Here is a 26048-nt window from a genome sequence, read left to right as displayed (position 1 = left end):
GTAACGTGTGATTCATTGCATTCGAGCAACGTGGATAGAGCTCGGTTGCGTGGTGAATAGGGTAATAACCGGTGCCATACGATGTAACCTGCTTCTTCTTATCGTCGTGCAATAATATCGTGTAGACCAATGCGGAAAGGTTTTAACTTTTCGTTGACTGCGCAAAATCCGACTGTAAGACGAACGGCTATTATCGTTTGATATTTGCTTGGAATTGTTGCTGCGTTTCGTGCAAGGGAATTCTGGTAGAAGCAAATGATTATGTTAACACGTTGCTGCAACTTCATTGTGTTCCGATGCACTTTACATGTTGGTTATTCGGATTCTTCAGACAGAAATCATACGATGGGAACTTTTTGTCGGTGGTAATTATAGTTTGTTTAACCTGGCAGGCAAATTATGTGAAAGAATTTTAAGTGACCGTGTAATTGCAGGACATTCTTTTTTCTTCATTACTTTATGAATAAGTCCATTAATTGTAAATGAATATGTTTTTGCGTAAAGAAACATTGAAAAGCGGCGCTGTTAGAGATATTAGAAAAAAGAAGTTACGTTAATATGTTATTTCGTCGTAAAAGGGTATTTTGAAAAGATTGAATGCATAAACATTTTTTGTGATTACGAATAAAATATTTTCACATTTCAGGTAATTTAGAATAAACTTCTGTATTTAATGGCTGTATCGATCAACGTAAATGTGTGAGAAAAACGTTTACGTGATAAATGTTCATACGCAAATGAACACTTTGCAAAAAATTTTCCACTGGTACCATACATCGACCTTTGCTTCTTCTCAAACAGTCTGTTTTTCTTATCTAACGCACGGATAAAAAATGAACGGTTAAAGTCTGACCACGTGAAAGAGCGCTTCTTCTACGGCTATTAGAAGAAATCGATCTATTAATCGACTGCCGGAAGTCGTCGGCTGAGTGAATCGACTGCTGTTATTCACGACCTACCAAGAAGAAAGGGGCCAAGCTGCGTCATTTAACGTGAGAAGCAATTTCATGGTTGCTCAATAGAAACACGTCTTTATAAGCAAAAGTCAGCGAAGGCTATCATTTGTGTAGCCTAATCATTTAACGCTTGACGTAATACTTCTCTATTTGATTATTGAATAAAATTATTAGATAGATTTATGCTTTAATATTTCTCTCTTTTTTTTCAATATATTCTTCTTCGATATACTGTTTTTATATTTCAAAAACAAACAAAGAACATTGACATTGCTTTAAAATAAAATTTCTTTTAATACAATAGGAGCTTGATTAATCGGATTGCGTGATAAAAATAACAGATAAAATATAGTGAATGTATAATAATAATAAAATATAAAGCTTGCTTCTTCGTATTGTTGTACAGTACTACAATATTATTTCTAATGTTCAGTGATATATAAACTATGGTAAAAATGCATTTCTAATTTCTACGTCTTTTTTAAATTCTATTTGGTTAGATCAGGACGTGACTTCCGGAAGGACATAAACAGGATGGTTGTTTCACAGCTCCACGTCCCTTTGGTTGATTTATGGCAGCTGGGACTGAAACAAGTATAAATCTCTGTTTAACTTCCCTGTTAAGTCAGAAGGTGTTTAGTATATTCTTTGTAAGGTCACAGCTGTCGTACAATTGCTTGACTTACATAATAAGTTTTTCTTTCCTGAACGTATTTCTTAGTGTGACATAAGATTTCGTGCACTAATAAACGTCGTAATTACTAATACCAATACTAATACTAGCTAATCAACTAACAATTATATAATACTACAAATATAATACCAAGAAGATTAGAAGAACCAAAATCTTTCTGGGAACTTTAATGCTTCTAACTTTTGTGTTAAATATATCACAATTAAACGGTTAAATTAAAAAAACTTGCGAGATGAAGTAAAACATAATAAAATATGCTAAGAATACGTAACAGATTAAAGTAAATATATAAAAAGTACGATGATTCCTATTATATTGTACATAATTAATAAATTATTAATCACTTAATTCTTTCAAATTCCCTTTTCTATCATACAAACTTAAAACCCTATTTTAGAAACTTAATCGTCCAAAATTCGTTCGAATAAAAACATTGCGATTACAAAGGATCTCCTATCTCAAAAAAGACCGATCAGAAAATCATTCATGGAAGTAGGATTAAATCGAAAAATCATCGCTATCATATGACGGAAGAGATCTGGCGGGGCTGTCGCTTCGTAGCCAAGAAAGCACAACCGATGTTGCGTTTGTCTCTCTTTCCACGGCGTAGTTTGAATATTCAGTGGTTTTCGTGGCTAAAAGGGGCGAAGGGCGAACAGACCTACGAGGATGAGAACGAGAATGAGAAAGAGAAAGGGCCGCGCGAAGGAAATCCAGAGGCACGAGGGATAAGCCAGCTAGAATCTGGTGTACATCCCCGTTTAGCAATTAGCATCTTGTATTTCGAAGCCGGAGTTTCCTCCGGATGGAGCCGTAGGAAGAAAGCAGAGCTGAGTCACGAAGTCAGCCCCTTGCTTTCCTGCCAGTCGTCCCTGAATATCGTTAGCTTCGGCGAATTTAATTCGGTGGTCGTAATTTAGCACGCATTAGTGATGTTCCACGGTGAAATTCCGCACGATGTTCGCTATTCGACGGCACGATTAATTTCTAGTTGAACTTTGTTTTCCTCGTCGAGAACAGGCTGTGCTGCTTCTTTGTCGGTTTCTATACCTGTACTCTTGTTTTGTTGCTTTGTAGGATACAACGGGGACAAATGAGGGGTTGAACTCTCACCGATGAAAGAGGAATGTATAGTTGTTGTTTTTCAATTTAAACAGGTTAAGGGGAACGAAGAATAGAAAGTATAAATATAAAAAATTATGTAAATATCCAGTGGAATAGAATGTATTAAACATAGATAAAATATATTAACGCTAATATATTTCAACATCTCTATGTAACAAACAGGAAATGCGAGAATAAGTAGTAGAATTATTCGATACTCGGAAAAAATTGTATTCTTTGTTATTGAAGTTAAATAACCCGGCACATAAATGTTCTTAAATTTTGTAGTTTAATTAGATTTATATTATTATTATTATTATTAAATTTTAGGCTTGCAATTACATATGTTCTGGTATTACATATAAAAAGATATAAACGATAAAAATTTGACTCTTTTACTATATATTTTAGAAAATTTATTAATTTAAACATTATCTTCAATTCTCGAGTCAATATATATGATTCAAACTTACGCACAATTTTTATTTAAAATAATGTTCAATATTATTTTTTTTTTTTTTTTTTGGTTGTAATGTAGAGAATGCGGGAGATCTCGTCACATTCTCATCACTTTTCTCACGATTTGACACCTCGATCGAATAGTCAGATAGAAGAGCTTGACATTTGACCCAGGCGGAATCGAGCTTGTGGTTGAAGCTTGCTCTTTTTCCGTTACCGGAAACGCTAGTAACCAGAAACGGTCGACAAAGAACGTCCCAAATTTCCAACCCGAACCACCATCTACTATCCATGAATTCTGACTTACACGTGTCTATGTCACACGCGTGCACCCTTGTCCGAACACATACGATCATTCGAGGAACATGCATACGTGTGCAATGTATGCAATGTATACCGTGAATCAGGTATCCGCGTGATTTAATCACATCGCTTTGTCTGGACGAAGCTGTTTCCGGTATCGAATTATCCGAGAATCGCGTAGCGCGATGTAATTGATTGTTGCCGTGCGTTTGTACGTCGTTTGCGTTTATTGGCGTATTATTTTTCGTATAATTTTCAGTTAGTTCAATTTTCAATAGAACTGGGTTTTAGCTTTAAAAACTAACAATTATAATTTAGTACATATATATTATTCAATATATTAGCAAATTATCATTAATTGAACATTATAGTTATCGTCTCCAAAATCATATAGAAAATACCTAGATACACAATGTACGTATATAATTCTCAAACAGTAAATGTTTTCGATGAATATTGAAGATCTTTAACAAACTATTATATAGAAACATATTGTACAAGGTACTTTCAATTTTGTCGACCAAACTGCAGGATGATAAATTAATTACGCAACACGAATTAAAAAAGAAATTACCTAGTCCTTACTTCTTTGACATCATGTTTATTCCTCTGTCTATTATCCAAGAAATGAAACACTTTTACCAAATTCATATCTATTTTTCCAACCACGGTAATACCATCTCCTCGATTCGATCCAATTTCAAAACCTCTTCAACGCGATTCCCATACGAAAAAGGGATCTCTTTTGGCGAAGGAAAGGAAACATAGGTTGAAGCGTGAAACGTGATCACGGGATCGCAGATCGCAAAATAATCGAATTGTCGAGCGTTCGATCAGCGACGCGGAGCGATACAGCGGTTGTACACAGAGGTGGGCTACGGTTCCGTGACGCTGAAAGCATGCACCAAAGTCCCTTTTAGCGGTGCTTTCAACGCTTTTCCCGCCGAAGCTGTTCTGGCTCGTTCAAATATTAAAATAAGCGAGCGGGAGAAGCGGAAACATGCTCCAGCTTACAAAAGGAGATTTTCTACTTTGCCGTGACCCGACGTTCTTCTCCGCGCAAGGAGAAAAAGAAAGGGAAGCCAGGAAGGGAGGCAAAAGGGGTTGATAGACGGAGGGTGGAAGCGTTCCGCGTTCCTTCAACCGCCTTTCGCTTCAGAGGCAAAACAAATTTGCAAACGGAAAGACACGGGCTACGCTTCCGTCTAACTGATCCTCTGGTTATTCGTTCGCGTATGAGAAGAACGGAGATGAATCTTCGTGAATATCTCACGAGACGATATACTCTCTTGGTGAAAAAGATAAAGAAGAGGTATATGAGACATCAAGGTTTTCATCTGTACGTAATATTAATATCTTTGACAATTGTTGGAAATCTAAGGAAAGATACGACGTTCGAGTCTTTTTAGAAACGTAAAATATCAACTCAGAATTAGCACAGAATTAGAGTATCCTTTAAGCTCATTTTTATCAGTACGATAATTACTATAAAATAAAGAGCAATAGAGAGTTTCATATAAATAACTGTAATTTTAATTTACGAATAGTAGTTTTTTCTCTCTACATACATGTGACCCTATCGCACTATATTTCCTTCCATTTATTTTCGATGTTCTCGTTTCAAATGTATCTTTTCTATATACGAGATATCTGAAATTTGACAAAATTCTTATCGATACGCGTGATTTTTTGTTTTACTTTTACGTTAAACATCTTGAAATACTACAGATCTTCTTGTTCGTTAAAACGAATAAAAATTGGAAAATTGTTCTCTCGAAGGCGAGATTGAAATGTTCGATCGAAAATGAAATTCGAGGATCGTTGCAGAGTTAATATCAAATTACAAATGGTTTGCGATTTAAAATTCTAGATGTTTGCACTCTCCGTTAGATCGACGAAGATACCTACGGATCGTGCAAGACTCTAGCTACGACTATATCAATCGATGTATCCTGATAACACTTTCATTTATAATTTGACTATATCCTTTTTATTAAACGTACGCTTGGGGGAAAACGTCTCCTTCACGACGCGACGCTGCGCAACTACATACACTTTGATTCTATTTTAATACCGCGAACGATCAACACCGCGGTTTGCGTCATTTTATATTTGACTTGCTGATTCGTGGAATAACATGATTCCACGAATCGCCAACATTTTTAGAATATCGACGAACCGATGACGCGTGAGAATGGTTCGACGTTAAACAGCAATTCCGTTTCGCTAGGGGAGTAGCAAGAATGGTTGTTAGGGCGAGACCGGTTAAATTAGCTTGACAATATTTGAAGACAATATTTACTTACCAATGTTTTAGAGTTAATGGCTGATACAATTGAATTTCGAATATTGTAAAGTGGAGTGGAAAAATATGTATTGTGTACAGTGTTTCTTGGGTCGATTTTCTCTTGTGAAATAAGTAAACGGCACGTGCCATCGTGTTGACAAATGATTATTTTTCGCCTCTTTTGATGTTGACAAAAAGACTTACCTAAATTATATTAATTTATTAGTAATTATATACGTCTCTTTCTTACACTTTTTCATTGAAAGATGACAAAGAAACTTGAGATTATCACAGAACTATTGTAAATTATAGAGTATATTTTTCTCGGAAATATTTATTAATCAGAAATGAATATTATATTAATATTGTGATATTGTAAATAGTAATCTTATCGTTTATTGTTTTATATTGACAAATTACATTATTTCGACTTATAAACATCTTAAATTCGCTTTTGTAATATTAATTTAGATAATTTAGCACTTAATAACTTAATATTCCATCTCCATAAGAAAAACTCGTATTATAAATACAAAAATCATATATTTATCATAAATACAATTTTTTCCGAGAAATAATTCTTACATGAACTTCTTCTCCATGCAGTTTCCTTGTTTCTAATGTAATCGTATACATTATACGCATTCGAACAATAATTAATGTAATTAAGTAAAAACAAAAAGAAAAAATATTTTACCTTAACGTAGGTTTCTAAAATCTGATGAATTCTTAAAGAATCAGTTACGTTCCATAGAATGAAAGAGATGTGTGTATTTATAATTTAATATTATGTTTCACAAAAGATTTTTAATCTGTCAAAATGAAATGCAACGAGAATACACTTCCTTTTCCTCTTTCTATCATAAAAGAGGAAAAAGAAACCGCGAGCAAAGAACAGCGTAAAAACATATACGGCGAAGCATTATCGACGCGGCAATCTCCTACTGCTCGTCAATTTTTCTTATTGCTGGATGCGCATTTTACATTGTTGTACACGTAGTGGAAGGACACGGAACGCATTCAGCATGTTTATCGGTATAACAAATCAAGTCTCATTTGAGAAATGGATCGTCACGCCGGTGTGCTGTGCGCGCGGGGTTCGTCTCCTCTCGCGCGGATAATATTAAAAATATCACGTGCACGTGTACAAGCTGGCCGGCTCGTACGGATAGAGTCATTTTATCGTTTCTTTTCTTTTGTATGTTGCAGGTACGTTCAGTGCATTTCTCAGCGGGCCGACACCGCTAGTCCTGGCGATCGTGCTATTCTCACTGCGATCACGTATGTATCTTTGCACGTGTACAGCGTGTCGATATTAATAATGAATGAAGCTGTTGCATATACGGCTCGTCTCGTTCGCTCGAAATTCGCGCATGATCTCTTCTCCCGGTCGCTTCAATCCTTCTCTCCTCCTATTGCACGATTATTATGTGCATATTTCATTTCTTTTCCGTAGCCTGCCCGTCTGGAAAAATATCGTTCCCAGGCTGGAATACCGCTTGAATAACGCAATTACAACTATTGATACGATTTTTTCTTCTCGAATAGTTTTGTTTTTTTTTCTCTTCATTTCTTTTTGCCCCCGCATTTTATTATTTCTTCCTTCTGCTTTTATCTTGATAACACATTTGTTCTCATTGCCTCGGTTAATTGATTTCAAAAGCGTTCTCTTCTGGTGGTTATAAAGATGGATTTTTAAAAATTTCCAATTCTAAAACTGATATTTGGCTGGAACAAATTCCAATTTAAATAGTATCGCTGCGATTTTCAGCGGAGGAAAGATTCGCGTTCGAAAACCAGCAAATAGATCGAACGTGATAGAACGTTAGGTATTTCGATAGATTTTTTTCTTTTAAAACTCTGTCGGGCCGTAGTAAAACGGTTTTATAGCGGAGTGGCACTAAAAGGGAGAATAGAATACCACTACGAGGACGCTTTGTTGGGGAAAGGTTACAGATGAAGTGGAATTTATCTAAAATTTAATTTCTATTCCAAATAATGGAAACAGAAAACGTATAGAAGGTACACAAGTTAGAAAGAAAGATCACGTAATGGAGTAATGCGTAAAGATGTTTTATTGATAAAATTTGAATAATGTATACGCAAACTTACATGTTGTTTCGTCAAAGCACAGAAAATGTATTTGATTATAGAATATTTTAATAGCTGACTATAACATCAACAAGATAGAGAGAAGGAAATTATGATAATGACGTAAGTACTTCAATTTCTTCTAGACAGAAATGGCGATGGAAAAGATATCAAGCAAACCCTTGGAATTTTCTCCAACCATAATCTTCGGAAACAAAATTCAAGGATGTACATTAACTGGGAAGATTTCGAATAAAACGTCGCATAAATAACATTGGCCTTTAACGAGTTAAAAGAATATATGCAGATAATTTGAGAAAAAGGCTGCAAAATTTATCAAATTATTCTTCTAACTACGTATATATACATTTTCGTTGTTACTAAAATCCTAAAAAGAGAAGGTGATAAATAAGTCAGCGTTATTAAAACTAACAATGTTCAAACCCATATTCTCGAACTGTTCAAACCTTTAAAAAAACAAGGCTAATAAATTTGAACACCGCCGGATAGAAAAATGAAAGTAAAAGAGAGAAGATAATACGTTTACTCTGTCCATACATGCATATTCTCCATAGGATTGTCAAATCTTCATAATGAATTAACCGATCCTCCCCAGTGAGTAGACGTTTTTAAATGGCGAGCGAGTCTACCCTCTTGGTGGATTAACATAAAAATAAAAAATAAAAAAAAAGGCACGATGGAAAAATGCAGATCGTCGCGTTTTCACGGGAAATTTGCATGCGAAGCGTAAAATTTCTCTTCGACCAAACGGCAACCACTCGGTTTCGTTGAATTCGATTCCCTTATCAGTTTGATCCCCTATTTTCGCGTCGTGGAAAATCAAGGTAAAGCGGGAACGCGGCTAGGGGAATCGCGACACGGTGATTTAAAACGGCAGAATAGTCGATGGCGAGTGCAGGGTCGTGGAGCGAGGAGGAAAGAAGATTATAAGTGTCGCGTTCCATTTACTACTCTTCTCCTGTTTTATCCAAAGAGGTTTTTTACGCTCGACTCGAGCTCCAGCTCCGGGCAATATCCATAACAAAGTCCTTCAGTCCTTCTTGTCTGCTCATTTTCCCAGAGACCCGTTAAATAAATCGCCCGTAAAAAAGAGACAGTTTGTTTTAAATTTCGAGTAAATTGGTGGAAAACCGTCCGTTCGTCGATGTTACTTGTGAAAATCGTTTGTCGTTCGTTTTACCAGCAGCATATACATTCACGATAATATCGATAGAAATTCCATATTTTTCCCCCTTTCCTTTTTCATAACGTATTTGTATTGTATATTTATTGCAAACAAAAAAAAAAAGAAAAATTTATGCCGTAGAATTTATACAATTTTGCATTTCATTCTTTTACTGTCATTTTAGTATTTTTCTGTACTTTTCTTTCTCCCTTTTCTTTATTATTATTGTTAACGTGAAATATGTAAGATAGCGATTGTAAATATTCTAAATAACTTCCAAATTCTAAGGAAGATGAAGTATTGTCTTAATGAATATTCGTATATATCACAATTGGGCCAAAATTTCAACAGAATATTTCTTCTAAATAGCGTAATTTCTAAGAGCTCATTCATCCGATCTAAGACGAAGCGCAATAAAAGCACGATCGCGAAATGTCAAGCAATAAGTTGAAAATTTATTCAAAACCACTGAACAGTATCATAAGTACCATCAACATGGAAAAAGTGAGAACGAGCAACTATCAATCTCCGTCACGGAGCTACACGAACGTCAGGCGTTCTTTCTTCAGTAGGATGCGAAGAGAAGTCTCGCGTTCGCAGTCGCTGTCATCCAAGTCCTCTATCATCTTTCCTGTATGAAAAGCGAATCGACCCTGCGTATCGTTGAACACATTTGTTTATCTTCCCTAGCTCTAATACATCGCTGTAAACACTTAAATCGGGCGTGCAAACAGGCGAAACAAAAACACCAGCGCGCCCTTTCCCCGCTTTGTTATCCAGGGGATGATCAAAGCACACCTTCAGCTTGCGAAGCTTTTTAGAAATCGCTTTTATCTCACGGTGCTCTGTCGCTCAAATCGACGAACGTCATTCGTATTTGTCCTCGCCCTTTGTCCACGAAGAAGTGGCTTCCAGCAGCCAGTCAGAAGTGGTAATACACTATGGCTTCAGGCTGGACAGTTCCGTCGATTTCCTTCTCGGGGGTGAAAGTGGGACCGGCTACAGGCTGCTTTCACCAGAGAGTGTCTCTCTGTTTTTCTGTTTACGCGCCGCGAGAATCGCTCGAAGAAGCCAGGGGATGCTGCCTGGATATCCAACCGTATCCTCTCTGGTAAATACGAGGGTTATCTGACCTCTTCTACCGGTATTTTGTTGGCACTGCTCCTCGTTGGCGTTGATCACTGGCGCTCAACTGCTCTTTTGTCGCTTCCATTTCTTCTCTCGACCATAGATACACAATATTGAGCGAATCGACGATTCTGGCGCTCCTTTTGTTTGATTCGGTTTGATTTCCTGCTCGAAATAGATCATATTTTGACCATTGGAGCACGAAGTATTTATTTTTCATAATTTTCCACCAGGGTTGGGAAATAAGTATGTATTTTAATTAATTCGTCCGTTGACTTTATTAAATTTGACTGATTCAATGTCCAATGTAATTGCACGGTATTACGTAAAAGTGGAAAATGTATTTTCACGCCTCTATCAGTACTTTTTCGTACGTAAAAGATGGGAGGAGTGGGAGGAGAAGAACAAGGAATGTCACAAAATAAACTTCTTTTCTTCAGAAAATTAAATGTTACTCTTTGATCCTTCAGTAAAGGAACATGGTTAAATAAAGTTGAATTCAATTATTAGTTGTAATTTGCAGTTTATATTCTTATTAAACATTAGGAGAATTATCAATACGAAATCTGAATTTTGAACGAAACAGGTACACAGTATAATTCCGATCTTCTGGTAGTTAGTTTATCGAATCGCAGGTTGCACTAAAGTTGACACAGGCAGTTAGTTAAGTTCAGTCTTTCGGTTCACGTACTGTACATTGTTCTTAGATATGAATTTCCAGGAAATATCCTTACCACCATTGATGGTTGAGGGAGCGAAGTTGGGATGTGATTTCGTAATTAAATGATCCGGGTTGGAATTATGTGCACTTCACTAAATGAATGGAGGGTAAGGTAGACTCGACAATTTGGAAGGTGATTTATGACCGCACACTAAAGGGAATTGTATTAGCGTTGGAGGTGCTATATGTGTCAAACAGTTAATAATGTTTAAAGTCTAAAGTTGATTATATCAAACTTGTTTTCAACACCACAAATTATCTCACATTCTAACTATTATTACATCGTCATTTAGCTAGTAGAATGTCTAAACTGAAAGACGTCAGTTTTTCAGGAAATACTTTTGAGATAGAAAACGTAAGATAGAAAATTATTAATTATTCAATCATGTAGCAACAAACGATTTGTTATTGGATTTAATCAATAATCTTTGGTTGTTGAGTCTCTGTAAACACGTTCGCAATGAGCGTTATATAAGTAGACGTTTAAAAATTAATTTAGATTTCGTTTTAAGCTGTAAAATGAATGAATGTATAACTGATGTTCTCAGTTTATTTTAAAAGGTATATTAAAAAGGTATATTATTTAAAAAAGAGTTAAAACAACCCTATTTTGAATTGTAATCCTGTTCTTCTTAGATACGCGGTATAATCTTATTAAAAACTATATTAATCTTATCATTTTATTCGAACAAATATAAAGTTATTGATTTTTACGTCTATTACTCTTCCATATAATAAAATTATAACCCTCAACTATGTAGACTGTACACTAATTAGTAGAACACACGATGAAAAAAGTTTGTACGCCATCGAGAAGGATAATCCAAAGATGGTCTTCTAGGAGTTCTGTTAGAACGCTAAGTGCATTTGGCCAGCTTCCAGCCGAACGACGACTTGCACGGCTTTCCTGGATGTGAAATCACCGTGGTACATCCTCGACTCCACCCACCTGTCTCCTTTTTTTTCTTCGATCCCTCCGGCACGTCTGTCACGGTCCTTCCAACGTCCAATCCCCTCGAACTTTTCTCGAAGCTTTTTCGTCGATCTCTCCTCTACTCGAATTCTCTTTTCCGCCGGTCGTTGCTTTCTCGTGGCAGTGTTCTTTCGCGTTCCTAGCCATAGTCAAGGGTTTTTCTTCCAAGAAGGCGAGGTGATTTGTTGTAAAATCATCTGGTGCCTGAGATAAGCGAATCAAAGTTCAATGACCGAGCGAGTCTTTGCGACGTATCTTTGTAGTAGCTGATGGAATTTTTTATAGATGAAATGTTTCCTTTTTATCAGAACGATAAAATATGCTTTGGGAATATCCAGTGATTAATTCAGATAATATGTTTTTTCTGTTAAAATTATTTGTACAAACTGATACGATATGATGTAATAATATTATGTAAAGTTAATTCGTGTAAATTGATAAATTACATAAATCGATTTACTTTTACGGATTTTTGAGAAGAGAATTAGACTTATTAAAGAACGTTAACAGCTTTACTTGCTACTGAAATTTTTATTTATGTACGACATATGTAGCTCTAGTAATGCTGCAGGTCATAGAGAAGTTTCGTTTTGCCATTAGACTGCCTCTTCATCTTTTTGCTACAATTCTTAAATCTAGTATCGAATTGTTCTATGTTCGTTGACAATGATAAAAAAAAAAATGTCTGTAAAATCACATCTGTCAATTTTTCATTAGCTCGAGTGTATTGAATGAACCAAAACTACGTTATATTTGACGTAAAAATTTCATGTTTGTAGCTTTTCACGCCAAATCGTCTCAATTTTTAATCGTCTCAAATTTTCATAAAATGAACGTGTTATAGTTTCTCACCTAACGAAAGCACCACGACGATACACACCAAGTAAGCTGAACCTCGACATACACCACACCATAACCGAGTCACACAAATTTTCTCGTGGATCAGTCTTCAAGGTAGACATATACTCAAGAAACAAATGAATCGAGTTTACCAAGGCGCGATGTACACCGCGAAACGAGCGTTCATTTATCATTGAGCGCCTTATTCGAGGATTTCTTTCGAAGGTTTCGCAACGAGCTGACGGCAGATGAATCGTCGGAGTTCGTTGTGTCTGAAGGGAGAGGTTGCTCTCTCGTCAATGCCGAGTTCTCATTCGTTTGCTCCGAAACCGTCTAGCGACGACGAGAGACGAGGCCATAGACTAGAGACCAGGGTCTGGTGATTGTGGGTGGTGGCAGCCTTGAACCAGCAGAAGTAGAAGGTTCCCTTGTTGGTTTCGTTTTGGTCCGGAGCTTCCGTATCGGCGTTCTTAGGGCTTTGGGGCCTGGCGAGAGGCAACTTTGTAAGAAGCACTCGAGCGACAGAACGTTAAGGGGCGCCGCGTAGGGATGCGAAAAAGCTTGCTGAGACACATTAGTCTCGGCGGGGGTCAACGAGTGAAAATAAATGGCCCATTACTTCACCGAGAGCCAGCCTATACTACAATGTCTCCGGCATACGCGACCAGACCTTGTGCCTCGCTCTCTTTCTCTTGCTCTTCATGGGCTACTTCGTTCTTCTGGAATTTCACGGGGCAACGATATACGAGCCAGCACCGAGGATAATAGAACGTAAATACCGCGATGAAACGATAGAACCTGTTACGCCGTTATTATCGGCCCCCGGGCTGTCCCTGTTCCACGGCCAAGCTGTTCGATCGATCACCTTTCCTTCGTTTTTCGTTCTTCCCATGGAACTTTAAGAAAGAATCCGTCGATTCAAAATAACACGATTGTTAAGCAGTGTTCGGGCTCTTTACGCTCTGTTCTTAATTTTAAGATCTTTTTATTATTGGTTTCGGTTTAATAGAATGTATAAATACATAGATGATATCTTATACCGAGTCATATTTATTGATTTTCTTGTTCCTTCATATGCGTTTACAACAAATTTTAATCCGTTCAAGATGGAATATTTTTTAGTTCACGAGAACAATTAGTCTTTTTACTAGTTATTCACGATAGAAACAGATTTCCTGGAATAGTTTTGTGAAGTAGACATAATACCATAAAAGCTGAGACTTGTTTTCCCAAAAGTAGGTACCCAGGTACATTCTTCGTGTAGTTAATTAATAACTTACTGAACCACTATGTCATGTAACATCGTGTGTCAGAGGGTTAATACTCGAAACAAGATAGTATTAACTAGTGTTATATTTTTTCGTTTTCATTTTCAATTTTTTAGAATCTGACAGGAGGCTTTTGGAAATGCCATCTTTCGGTGTAAATAGTACGTACCAAAAGAAAAACAAAGAAACAATTTTTATAATACTTTATATAGCATTAAAAATGCAGGAAGCATATTGTAATATTCATAAAGCATGAAAGAAAAAGAAGCTTTATTCCATTCTTTAGGTAGTAAATTAAAAAAAAAATCTGGACGTTAATGCATTTAAATACGAAGATTCCTAAGTAGAAATTTGGATCTTCTTCGACGTTGTTCGTATGCGCCCATCGGTTCGCAGCTTCCTCAAATTCCTTGAAAGGAGAGATCGCGTATTTTCCCAGTCAGGTTAGCCGGGCAGTGGTTAAGAATCGACAAACTTGTCGTTTCATCTTGCAGTGGCAGTGAAATTAATCGGCGAAGCGGGCTGACGCGTGCCCAGAATTACTTTGGTGAGCCTTTTTGTCCAGGAACAGGTCGAAGCAGAGGAGCCTGGATCGAAATTGTTTCTGCTCACGAGGCTCCTCTCGAACCTTCAGCTTAATCGGACAGAGGACAAAAGTTCTACGTGTTTGCTGGCTTCTTTTTCTCGTGACTTTTGCGTTGCGGCAAGGATTCTTCGAATTCTTCCAATTCGGTCGAATCGTGATTGAGCAGAATTAAAACTTTGCTGGGATAAAATAAGCTGGAGCAAATTTCATTTGGAGAAAAAAGTAATAATAACGATATTTCTACTATTCATTTTATGTTAAAATCAAATAGATCGTTTTCAAACAATTTTCTACTCTAGTTTATCTTTTCCCATAGAATGATAAATAACTTGAATTTTAATAACAATGAAATTCTAGAACGAGTATTGTACACGAATTTGAATGATAGATAATATATTGGAATTATTTTAAAATATGCCAGCATTTTTTCTAAGAATTCTATTTTATTAATTTTGCGTAGGTACTCTTCAATAATATTGTTAATATTAGCATCAAAGATGCAAAAACTATTTAAGAAATTGTTCTAGAGTACATTTATTTAAAGTACTCAAAGCACCACATGAGATGAAAGATTATTTCATTTAATATCTAAATAATAAAACAACCTGAAGATAAATTATTTGCTTATTCATATAAACTAAAACATGCACCTGCATGCTTATTTTAAATAAAATGATATATTATTGAAATAGTTACATTATTGAAATACTTTTCAAATATTTTTTGTAATATCCATACCTGAAATAGAACAAATATCGATACATACATATAATTTTTGTGAGATGAATACTTTTTTCTAGATTTTTATATTTCGTTGAAAGAGGTATTAAATTTAGGTCTGAATTAAAAATTACGAATAATAAAACCTTTTCGTCGAAATTTATATTAATTAATTTTCAAATTGGTAAAAATCCATTAAAGACGAAGCTTATATTCATATAAAAATGAATGATTATTACAATGCTTTGTAAAAAACTGAGAGATTATATTTTACGTCAAAAATAAAGTGATAAAACGGTTGGTTTTTTCCGATAATATTCATCGTGCCGAAAAAACTGTACAAAAGTTTCCAACGATAAAGTATTGTCCTTTTTAACAAAATGTGCACATATTTAACATATGCACTCTTTTTGCATCTAGCAAATATTTTTGCCGCGTTTGATTATTGTACCATAAATTTTCAGTGAAGGAATATTTAGAATATTTAGTATTGAATAAGTTTTTGATTGACCCAGTTGGAAACGTTAACGTTGAATAAATGAAGCAACGTTCAAAGTGAAGCTTTGTTGAAAAAGGTATAAATAAAAACAAAATGATATCATTCCAATTTTCATTTTATTTATATTATCAATTCATTTATATTATCTGATTAATTTATATTTGAATTCTTTAAATTTCATACGGCCTTTAATTCTATGTAGACTACTTTTATAAAAAATATCGATAAACTGATTGCTAAATGAAATGAAATACTAAGCTCAGACGAGAACAATAATTTAAATCAATTTGCAACGATTGCCTCAGCAGCTACAAAAATATATCGCAAGTAATTCACTTAATTGAATGTTCTCGTGGATATCTGTTTCGTTAATTAAATGCAACAGCACGATCGGTAAGATACTTGGAAAGCGAATATCAAATATTAAAACGCAATGTTCAAGGAGAAAGCATTCTAACGGCTAGAGTTTCGATGTAATTTATTTTCTAATTAACACAATTGCAGGTTTGCTCGGTGATTCGTCGTTGCAGCAAAAACTCGCTCGGAGGCGTTTCTGTGTTGATAATTTAATTCGAAAACTGAACAAATTGTTTACACTTGCGAAAGAAAGAAACATCGCTGTTGGAGATTAATTAATTAGACAGGCGATTTATCAGCGCTGCGTTTCCCGGACAGAGAAAAAAAAAAAATAAAATGGGGTCTATGCGAACAGTTGACGAACGACGCTCGGTAAATTGAAATACGTCAGGAACGAAGTCGGCTCCGTCTAGTTGAAGTTTTCACTTATTTATTATTGCTAATTATAAAAACGTATCTTTTTGCATTGGTAAATAAATTGAATCTTTTTAAATTTCTACTCGTATATTAGTTGATATCGTTGGATCATAAGCGATCTTCGGAAAAGCTGCACAATTAAGTTAATTTGACTCAATTTATGGATCACCTACGATCACCTACGATACCAACTAAGAGTTAATCACCGCATTATTGTATCAGTACCTGATTAACGAGGTAAAAAGCGAGAAAACGAGAGAAAAATGCGAGCAAGACGAGAAAAGGGAGAAAAGGAATAATTAAGGAGCGAGCGAGAGAGAAAGAGAGAGAAAAGGAATAACTTAGAAATGAGAAGAGAGAAAGGAATAATTTAGAAAGGGGGGGGGGGAGAACGAACCATAGCTCTGGCAAACAAAATGCAACACCTGCGTTTACTTCCGACAAGTACCCATTAACACCTTGCAATGCGTTTCGCATTACCGTTTCAGAAATTGAAAGACTACTTGCAACACAAATAAACTACCGTAGCCAGTGATCTTTTCGATGATAATGTTGATACTGACGGTTAACTGGCAGCTCAAACGAAGGAAAAGTTGAATGAAAGGGGATATCGGTCAGCGTATTATTATAGAAGCGCACAGTCTTGCTATTTCAAACACGCACAGCCTGTTCATGATACGCACGACCATTAGATTGCAACGTGTTTATTTTAAACTCTGCTAAACGATAAAGCGGACTTAACGAACTGTACTGGAATTATTTACTTATTTAGTCGCATATACAGTTACGCATATTGAATTTCATTGACTTTTGCATGTAAAGACACAAAGTTGACGAAAAAGTTTCATCGCCATCGATCGTTCAAGTTGATACCGTGGAAAAATAATAAACTTTGTTATAAAAGTTTAGTTAAAGACACGATGTATGTGGACGGATAACGTGACCTGCGTGATAAGGTATGGCATACATACCCTTATCAACCGTTTTTTAAATTTTAAATTATATTATGTGTTTGTAAGTCTTCCTACATTTATATTTAATTTATTCTTTACCTACATCCATTTTAAATATATCTAGAGATCGCATTCCTACATTGAATTTCGTCCAGAGTCGGACGATATTTTTTTAATTTAAATGTTCTGGCTATAAACGTATGATTTTGTAATAATAGATAAAAAAAACTCTAAATTTGACACTGGCAGCGTATCTGCCGCAGTTAGTTGAAAGATAAACACCATTTTTAGAAATAATGGAATATATCATATCTCAGCATACTATTGCCAAGTTAAGAGGTGTATGAACTTTCAATTCGAACAACAATACCTACAGGCACTTGAAGCGATCGAAAGCATTTCGTTTGGTTTCCATTGGTCATTTCGTTCCATCAGAACGGAACGTAAAAACTCTATCGGGAATTCGTTCTACGCGAGCGTTAAAATAGAAGATCCGTGTGATCCGTAAGCTGTGGAAAAACACGAAGTATACGAGAACGAAGAGAAATTCAGCGCGGACGTCGGCTTAATTACGTTAGTCACATTATGCGACGTTTCTCCCTTGTTTCTGCGTCGTCGCCATGAGATCCCCGGTAAACGACGCCGGTGTCAACGTCGTCGTCGGTATTGCGCCAGCCCAAGCGTCGGACTTGCCACTATGCGAGCACCGAGAATCGACCGAGCTGTCGTCGACTGTCCTTTCTCTTTTCCTCTTTCTCTTCTCGACACATTTCTCTCTTTCCGTGTCGTACACCTCTTCGTCTGCCTTCGATCGATCTCGTTTTTTCCCTTTTATCGTGTTCAGCGTTAATTTCGTTCGGCCAGGTGCAGCGTTAATTTCGCGGCTCGTGCATTATAGCCACCTCAAGCGAAACGAGCCACTCTGCCATACCGCGTTAAGGCCATCCTTTAATAAAAGTAACGTAGCATCGAAATTCGGCCGTTCTAAGATCAATGTTACGGACAAAGCGTGGGAAGAAAGTGCACTGTTTCGTGGAGATTTGTCTTAAACGCTCCTTATCGGTGATTCTTTAAGGACAGAGATTGGAAACTTGTAATATGCAGATGCAGTAATACAAAGATATTTGCACACTGCTGTGTTTGATCTTTTTTCATTAGATTCTACATATCATTTCCATAGTATCAAGCTTTTATCATCATATGGAAGGAGTAATAAACGATAGAAAATTGATTATATTTCGATCTAATTAACTAATATATAAATGCAATAATAACAAATACTTTTACGTTAAATAACAATATTTTTATAGCCATTGCACATTTTGTAAATCGCAATGTTAGGTTGCGTAATACATGTTACTTTTCGACGAAATTTAGTTGTTTCAAGATCATAAAACGTTCGAAAATCGTTTTCATCTGTGTATTTCTACTTTCCATGACAATTTTCTAAGCTATCTTTTATAGAAGAGGATTTAATATGAAAATATGATTGAAGATTAACGAATAGAAGTTTCGATTAAACCATTGAATATTTCCCCTCTCAAAGAACAAAAATGACAGACCTTTCCAATCAGCACGATACATATAATGTATAAAAGTTCAAAACTGATCCGAATGAAGATCATCTCGACGCTACGCCAATGACGAAGGGGACAGACTTTCGTGGAAGGTACAAAATGTGCAAATAGCAAGTTTAAATTAGTCAGATGGTGTGACTCGTCACGGTTTCAAACGTGTACGCATTTTCATTAGGTAGACACGCCAGGTTGCCCTCTTCGATGAAAGATATCGCGTCGGTTGACGTGTTCAGCTCGAAGAATTCGAATGGTGGGGAACGCGCTTCGTCGCTTGTTTAGTGCGAAAACATTATCCTTATCCAGGTCGGTATAGGTAAGAGGATTAATTAAGTTTATTAGAATCACGCGCATTTCCGCGGCGATCGCGCGAAAAACGAGACGCGTACGAGCGGATAAAATGTCCACTCCGACGTTAAAGTCGACCACATCGTGTGATTAGAGGACACGCGATCGAACAGTGAAAACGAGAATCGCCGCGTATCAGGTTCGTCTTCTAATTTTATGACGTGATTCGAAGCGAGTTAGCGAAACTAACATTTTGTTATAGTAACCGGATCATAATCCCACCATAAATTAATGTCACTCGTATGTAGATCGACTGATTCTTCGAGCTACGTAATTAAATGAATTATTGGCGAAGTTAATGACGTACACGAAGATATAACAACGTTGAATAACTAGTTTTACCTGCGACATCTGATCTATCAATTTGTATTTAACTAGAATTATAAAAGTATCGAATCCATTACCACTTAATACGTCATTGATGTTTTCTAAACCGTTTTCTAAACCTCATTTAAAACAGGTAGAATTGATCGACGAGATAAAGTCTAGGAAGTATATCGTGTTGCTTTTCTCTAATTTTTATCCAATTTATGCGAAGAACAAGTTACTTCGATTGATTCTTAACAATAGAAAGAACAAGAAAAAGAACTAAAAAAAAGAACAATCTTCACCAGCGCTAAAACTACGAATCCGGTTACAAGCTGATTTTAAACTTCTTTCTTTACATACAGGTGCTTCTGACAAAACCAATGTTGATTCTTTTATTCAAATAGATAGACATTATCTACGTATATATCGGCTAAAATATTTGGCTACCTATAGATTACAAGCCTGTAGTTCTATATAATATTAAAAAGCTCTAATTTTATTCTAACTACACTACAGACGTTCATGCAAATTCGTATCGTTATCAATCGGAAAAATGAAACCTACATAAAGATTTGTTTCACCCACTAAATTTTCCACGACAGCTACTAAATGTCTTTTACTTTGGGAATCTTATACACGTATTTCTTATATCAAGCGAATTCTATGCAATTTCTCACCTTCGGATCTTTTATACGTACAAATATGCCTAAGAATCTAATTATCATTGCCCTTCATTGATCATAACGATCATTGGAAAAAAGAACCAAATGAATGGAATATATAACGCAACTGAATTGGAACGTCTGACAATTGAAGAGACAGCAGAAGTCGACAACGGAACAGTCTGAGCACAACGATTTCCTTCCCGTGAACGGTTTATCGAGCGCAACGTCGTATCGGTATTGATTTTTTCCAGCGATTTCACACGGCATTCCAAACACTGTCCTCGACGTATCATCGCTGATCGAGGCTCGGCTAGGTCTTATCGTTCCCGACGAGGCCCCGATCTCTTTTTTATCAGGGCGCGGGCACGAAGAACGCGTTCGACAAGAATACGAGGCTGAGGAGAAAGACGGCCGGGGCAACTCGAAAGAGGGGAAAAGAAAAAAGAAATCGACGATCGCGGAGGAACGGCGTACATGTAAGTGGTAACGCTTCGTGCATGCCAATCGTAGCTCGTATATCTCGTGGTACTTAGGTTGATAGTATCTCGGTCGACAGAGGGCGCGCTTGTTCAGCTGCACCAGCCAGGACTCGGTTGCCCTTGGAACAGGATGTTCGGCTTTATCCTGTCCACGGTATCGTATCGTGAGATACAAATTGTGCTTTCAGCTTACGATGATCAACTGCTTCGCCCGTAATTCGAACGTTCGCTCGGGATTCCGGATTCCATTCCCTCCACCGAGCAGCTAAGAATTATTGCTTTGGGGAGATTGTCTCGCGCGATCGAACACTTTCTGTCTGCTTTAAGCGAAGAGTTCAGGCTGCTAGTAGAATAACGTGCTTTTCTGAAATTCTGCTCGATCGAGTAATCTAGTAATATCGTAATCGTGAAGGGTTCCCTTTCTTTGACCTTTTTACTACGTTTCGTGCCGTGTACAAGTTGTAATGTGTATTATTGATTAGATACACATGATTGGGTAAAGATATATGTTTATGAACAACTAAGGAAATGGAACTTAAAGTCTGGTTCATTAAATATTAGAACGAATATTTGAATTTGGACATTTCGTATATTTCTGTGTATTATCTGCATTCTACACAGTTTCTCACATTTAATGAAAACAAAATTTTCTATCACAAGTGTTGAAATACTTTTGTATATTTATGTATTTTAATCTCAAAATACGATCGAAAATTTGACGAAAATTTTCATTTTTCTCAAATGACATATTTAATTATCTATTATTAATCTAGTAACAGAACCGTTGACCAATTGTTAAACTAATAACATAAACTATAAACCGGGAATAAAACCTGTAACATCCTATCAGAAACATCAAAACCCGCAGAAAATCGTAATTTTCACGTAAAAAAATCGTAATTTTTGCGTCGGAAGAATATTAAATAATGTTTGTACTTCAAGCTTAACGTAATTTTACTGTTAATTTGTTTGTGCGTTCAATGTGCTTGTAGTTTATGAAACCGTTTACATACATTTCTTTTATTTTTCGCTTATAATTCTTGCATATGCTGCATTTCTTTGCTGATAACTCATGAAAATGTTTTGCTTGTACTTGTGTGGATATTTTATAGGATAAGATAAATCTAAGAGAGCAAAATGTACACGAAAGCTAGCAATGAAGGAGACAAAATATTGACCTGTAAATTGTACTATATTACAGAATGTAGTTTACGGCATTTATTATTTAATCTCTTTTCATGCGTACATTTTATTTTATTGTTATCCCGGATATGAGAAACGCAAGGATATATATGACGTGTATATTCTTTGCAGTATGTTACGGATAAAACAAAACGTATGATGGTTGAATTTTAAGATCAGCTGTTAACAATTGCAATATTTATTGCTCATTTGATATACGCACAGCTATACATAGACCTGTTTATACTCTGAAATCAGAATTTTTCTTTCATTTATCGTTTCTTTATTTTTCGACATTAACATTTTTAATTTTCCTCGCATATCTCATAACTATTTATAGAAACGTGTGAATTAAACTTTCGAATTTATCATATCATATCAGCAAGATTACGTAAACAGTATAGTTATAAATAAGTTTAACAATGCCACGCAATGATTATTGGCGTTATTCCTTTAGCATCGCGACAATGCTACGAATATTAAATATTTATATCGTACTTATATATCCAATTCTTTTACCAATTTTTTGCCAGAAAAATCGTCTCTCATGCAATGAATTTTCATCAATATCTACTTATAAAACTCAAGCTAACGATCGACGTGTTCAGGATAGTTTTTACAGAAAAAACCTTTTCGAAATGATTTTTATTACTTTCTTTATATGACAATTCTTTAGCATTTGAAACTACTATGGATGTCTTGCCCATTATCTCTGATAATACGAAAGCGCAAATATCCTGGAAGAAGAGTATCTAACGTTTTTCACGATCTCGTAGATTCATTCTAATCATCATCATGATCTGCGAAAAAGAAGTATTACCTTAATCGATAACAATTGTAGTATTAAAGATAATCGTTTTAGTAAAACATTGGAATCTCCTCTACATTTTTAAATGTCATCATGTAACGTTTTCTATCCTGTGTTTCAGTATCCAGAAATCCAAATCTACGCGATATCAGTCATTAAAAAATACTAATATTCATATTATTAAATATCGTAATATTTACACGATTGAATGTAGTACGCTTGCACGATCTACGCAAGCAATCGAAGTGTAAAAATTATAAACAATCTTACATTCAACTGAATGAATAATACCACTCGATCACTATCAATTCTCATTTCCATTCAAACCAGTATTCAAAAGGAAGAGGATTACCTACCATGTGACAACTAAAAGAAATATCATTTGCGGCCAATGGGACGATCGTGAAACAAGATTATAGCCGGCTTTAATTAACGATTATAGAGCGTCGGCATCATAACTCAAATTGCCGACCGACGAGTATCCGGTGTGCAGTTCACCCCTTTTCGCCGCGTGGACCGTGCGGTCACTTTAGTTTTCCCATCTCTCCATCCTCGTTCGTTCGTGGCGTTCTCATGGCTCTTACGCGATGGTTTTCACAGTGCGGTTAGGCTAGCAGAAAAACGTACGATCCAGCGGATCGTAGCTCGCGGCTTCTTCTTACCGCAAATGTGCGGCACGGTCAAGCCGGGTCGCCGCTGATATATTAACCGAGAATCAGAGAGATTAAAAATGAATTTATTATCGTCGGGTACGGCAGGAACAAGGGGACGAGGTGGGCCTCGTGGTTGGTTTGCCTCCTTCCCTCTCCTTTTCTCTTCCGCTGTTTTTCAACAGCTTTCGTAACGCGCGATCATTTTTACTTGGCACAGAGACGTAGATTTATCGTCGCGGAATTAACGTAACAGTTTCGTATGATTAATGCAGGACACGGCGTATTTTCGGGCCTCGATAAACGACTTCGCGGGAAAACAGACGACGCACAGGAGGATACGATTTCGCGTATCTCCGTCCCGGCATCTGGCTCGCGTGTACACGACTTTGTAAAACACACTAATACCATCTTGATCGGCGAGATTCTTAATTGCATTTTAAGAGAAACAGAAAAAAAGGAAGGAAGAGAAAGGCAAGGAGGAAGAGAGAAAGAAGACAAGAACCCGGGCAGGTAGGTAGGAAAGAGAGAAAGAGAGAAGCTTCTAAATTACGACGTTCGTCCCGAGCACTCTATTTAAACGTCGTTTATGATACCGGTTCGCTTCCCATGGAAACGCAGTTTGTGGCACGGGGAAATTAATTAATACACGTGAGGCTGTATAATGCAAAAGGAACACAATGCCGAAACGGGTATAAATCTTTATCTTTCCCTCGCCGGGCTGGAATTCATAAATTGTTGCGCCACTTAGCTCCGAATGACGAGTAGGCTCGCGTATGAAACCGAGAAAAAGAAAAAGAAAGAAAAGAAGAGGAAGAGGTTCAGAGCGCGTGTACGCGTTAGCCTGGGCCCTCCGCGAAGGCAACAAGACTGTTTTCAAAAATGATTTCCGAGAACGGGCCTTGAGAGATCTCTCACCGATTGCCGGTCTACTCCCACGTGTCCAAGACAACGCAGCTCTTTTGCCGACGCGACGCGTGGCTCCGTATGCCATAAACTCCGCGAATCGTTCAAGGTGAAGCAGCCCGCGAGACCGAGCCATCACGGCCGAACACGAGCAGGCCTGTGGAAGTCGTGTATCACTCTCACGTACCCTTGACTCGACATCAGGGCCCCGCATTTTATGTCTGCGACCAGAGAAGCTTCCACAACCTCCGAGCTTCAACCTCCAAACGACCCGGCGTCACTTGTCGCGAATAAATTAACCTTCCCGCCACTTTTTCGCTTGTCTCGCCTTCGACATCGTTTTTTCGCGCTCGCTTCACGACCTCCGGCGTACGCAACAAACACATTTAGCGCCTGATCTGCTTCTTTTGTGTGTTTATACTAGCAGCGTTTATATTACGCAACTTTTGATTGCTTGGTTTTCATTGTGTGTCGTAGAGCAATGTCGAGTTTAAAATAATACAAATTTTTACTGTGCACGTACGATTTCAGAAATGTTACTGGTGCAATAGGACTTTAATTATTATCAGAAGATCGATTATCGGGAAATTTGAAGATTATTTAATTAATTATAAAATCTTGTAATTGGTCGATTTGTTAAATTCAAGTATGTCTGTCGTCCTTCCAGAAATATCTTCTACGACGATGTAAATTCGAGTGGAGAACTCGTAACATAAATTGATCGACGTAATTTTTATCACTTAGGAATTCGTGGCTTTTAATTCTCTCGTATTTATGGATTACGCGTTTCGCCAAGCAACGTTGTGTATAGATACGATTAGAAATCAGTTCTAGAGACATCTCATTTGCAAATGAAACATGGCTCACGATGCTAAACTTTTACATTTAGAAACAAGTCTTTTGCAATTTTCTTTTACGTGAAACGACTTAGATATCTTCGACTGTGGACGCGAAGGAGTTAAAAGATTTGCTGGAAGTCGTGCTAAACATCTGTGCTATCTTGGCTATCACGATAGTTTCCTGATTGATGTTTATTGCTTCTTTCTAGCTAGTAGAACCTTCGTTTGAGATATTGTGTCATTTTTTTCCATTAATTCCAGTTTTATGGCTCTCAAAGTGAATTCTTGGAAATTTATGTATCTGTTCGAGTAATATTTATTCTTTATAGCGTGTGAATTTACATACATTTACGCGACAAATGTCTTTATGTTTTAATAATTCTCACTAAGAGCCAACTTCATCAGTAGTCAAGCCAAACAGTAAAAATCATACTATTGCAAATAATGAATTAAGATGGGGAGAAATTTCGTAACTCTACAAAAATTGTATTCTCCCTATATCTTCAGTTTTATTCTACATAACTGAACATATTGATATGCTACATTTCGATATAGGTATCCGAATTAATCACGCTTCTCTCGTACAACAACATCAATTAACAATATTAATAAAGTAATAAATTAGAGTCAAGCTGGATAACCTGCAACGTACAAGATTTATTTCCAAAATTCGTAATTGCTACAGTATATTAATCAAACGGAATAATCAGCTAACGCATAATTTGTAAATTTCTTTCTTTCACAGA

At 36.5% G+C, this 26048-nt stretch overlaps 1 protein-coding gene and 1 long non-coding RNA gene across 4 annotated transcripts in view; both read left to right on the top strand.

Annotated features, from left to right (window-relative positions):
- Nucleotides 1–7085, top strand: part of LOC138182102 (uncharacterized) — a 97356-nt gene extending 90271 nt beyond the window's left edge. Inside the window, exon 3 of the long non-coding RNA XR_011173717.1 lies at nucleotides 7013–7085. This is a non-coding gene — a long non-coding RNA (uncharacterized LOC138182102). The remainder of the gene's footprint in view (nucleotides 1–7012) is intronic.
- Nucleotides 1–26048, top strand: part of LOC138182095 (methyl-CpG-binding domain protein 5/6 homolog sba) — a 378991-nt gene that overhangs the window by 152515 nt on the left and 200428 nt on the right. The gene's annotated exons all lie outside the window — the stretch shown is intronic.

This window comes from Bombus flavifrons, chromosome 7 (assembly GCF_040668555.2).
Source record: "Bombus flavifrons isolate JBK064 chromosome 7, iyBomFlav1_principal, whole genome shotgun sequence".
Classification (NCBI taxonomy): Eukaryota; Metazoa; Arthropoda; class Insecta; order Hymenoptera; family Apidae; genus Bombus; species Bombus flavifrons.
The sequence above is the reverse complement of the archived record's forward strand: the minus strand, read 5'-3'. Positions and strand labels throughout refer to the sequence as shown.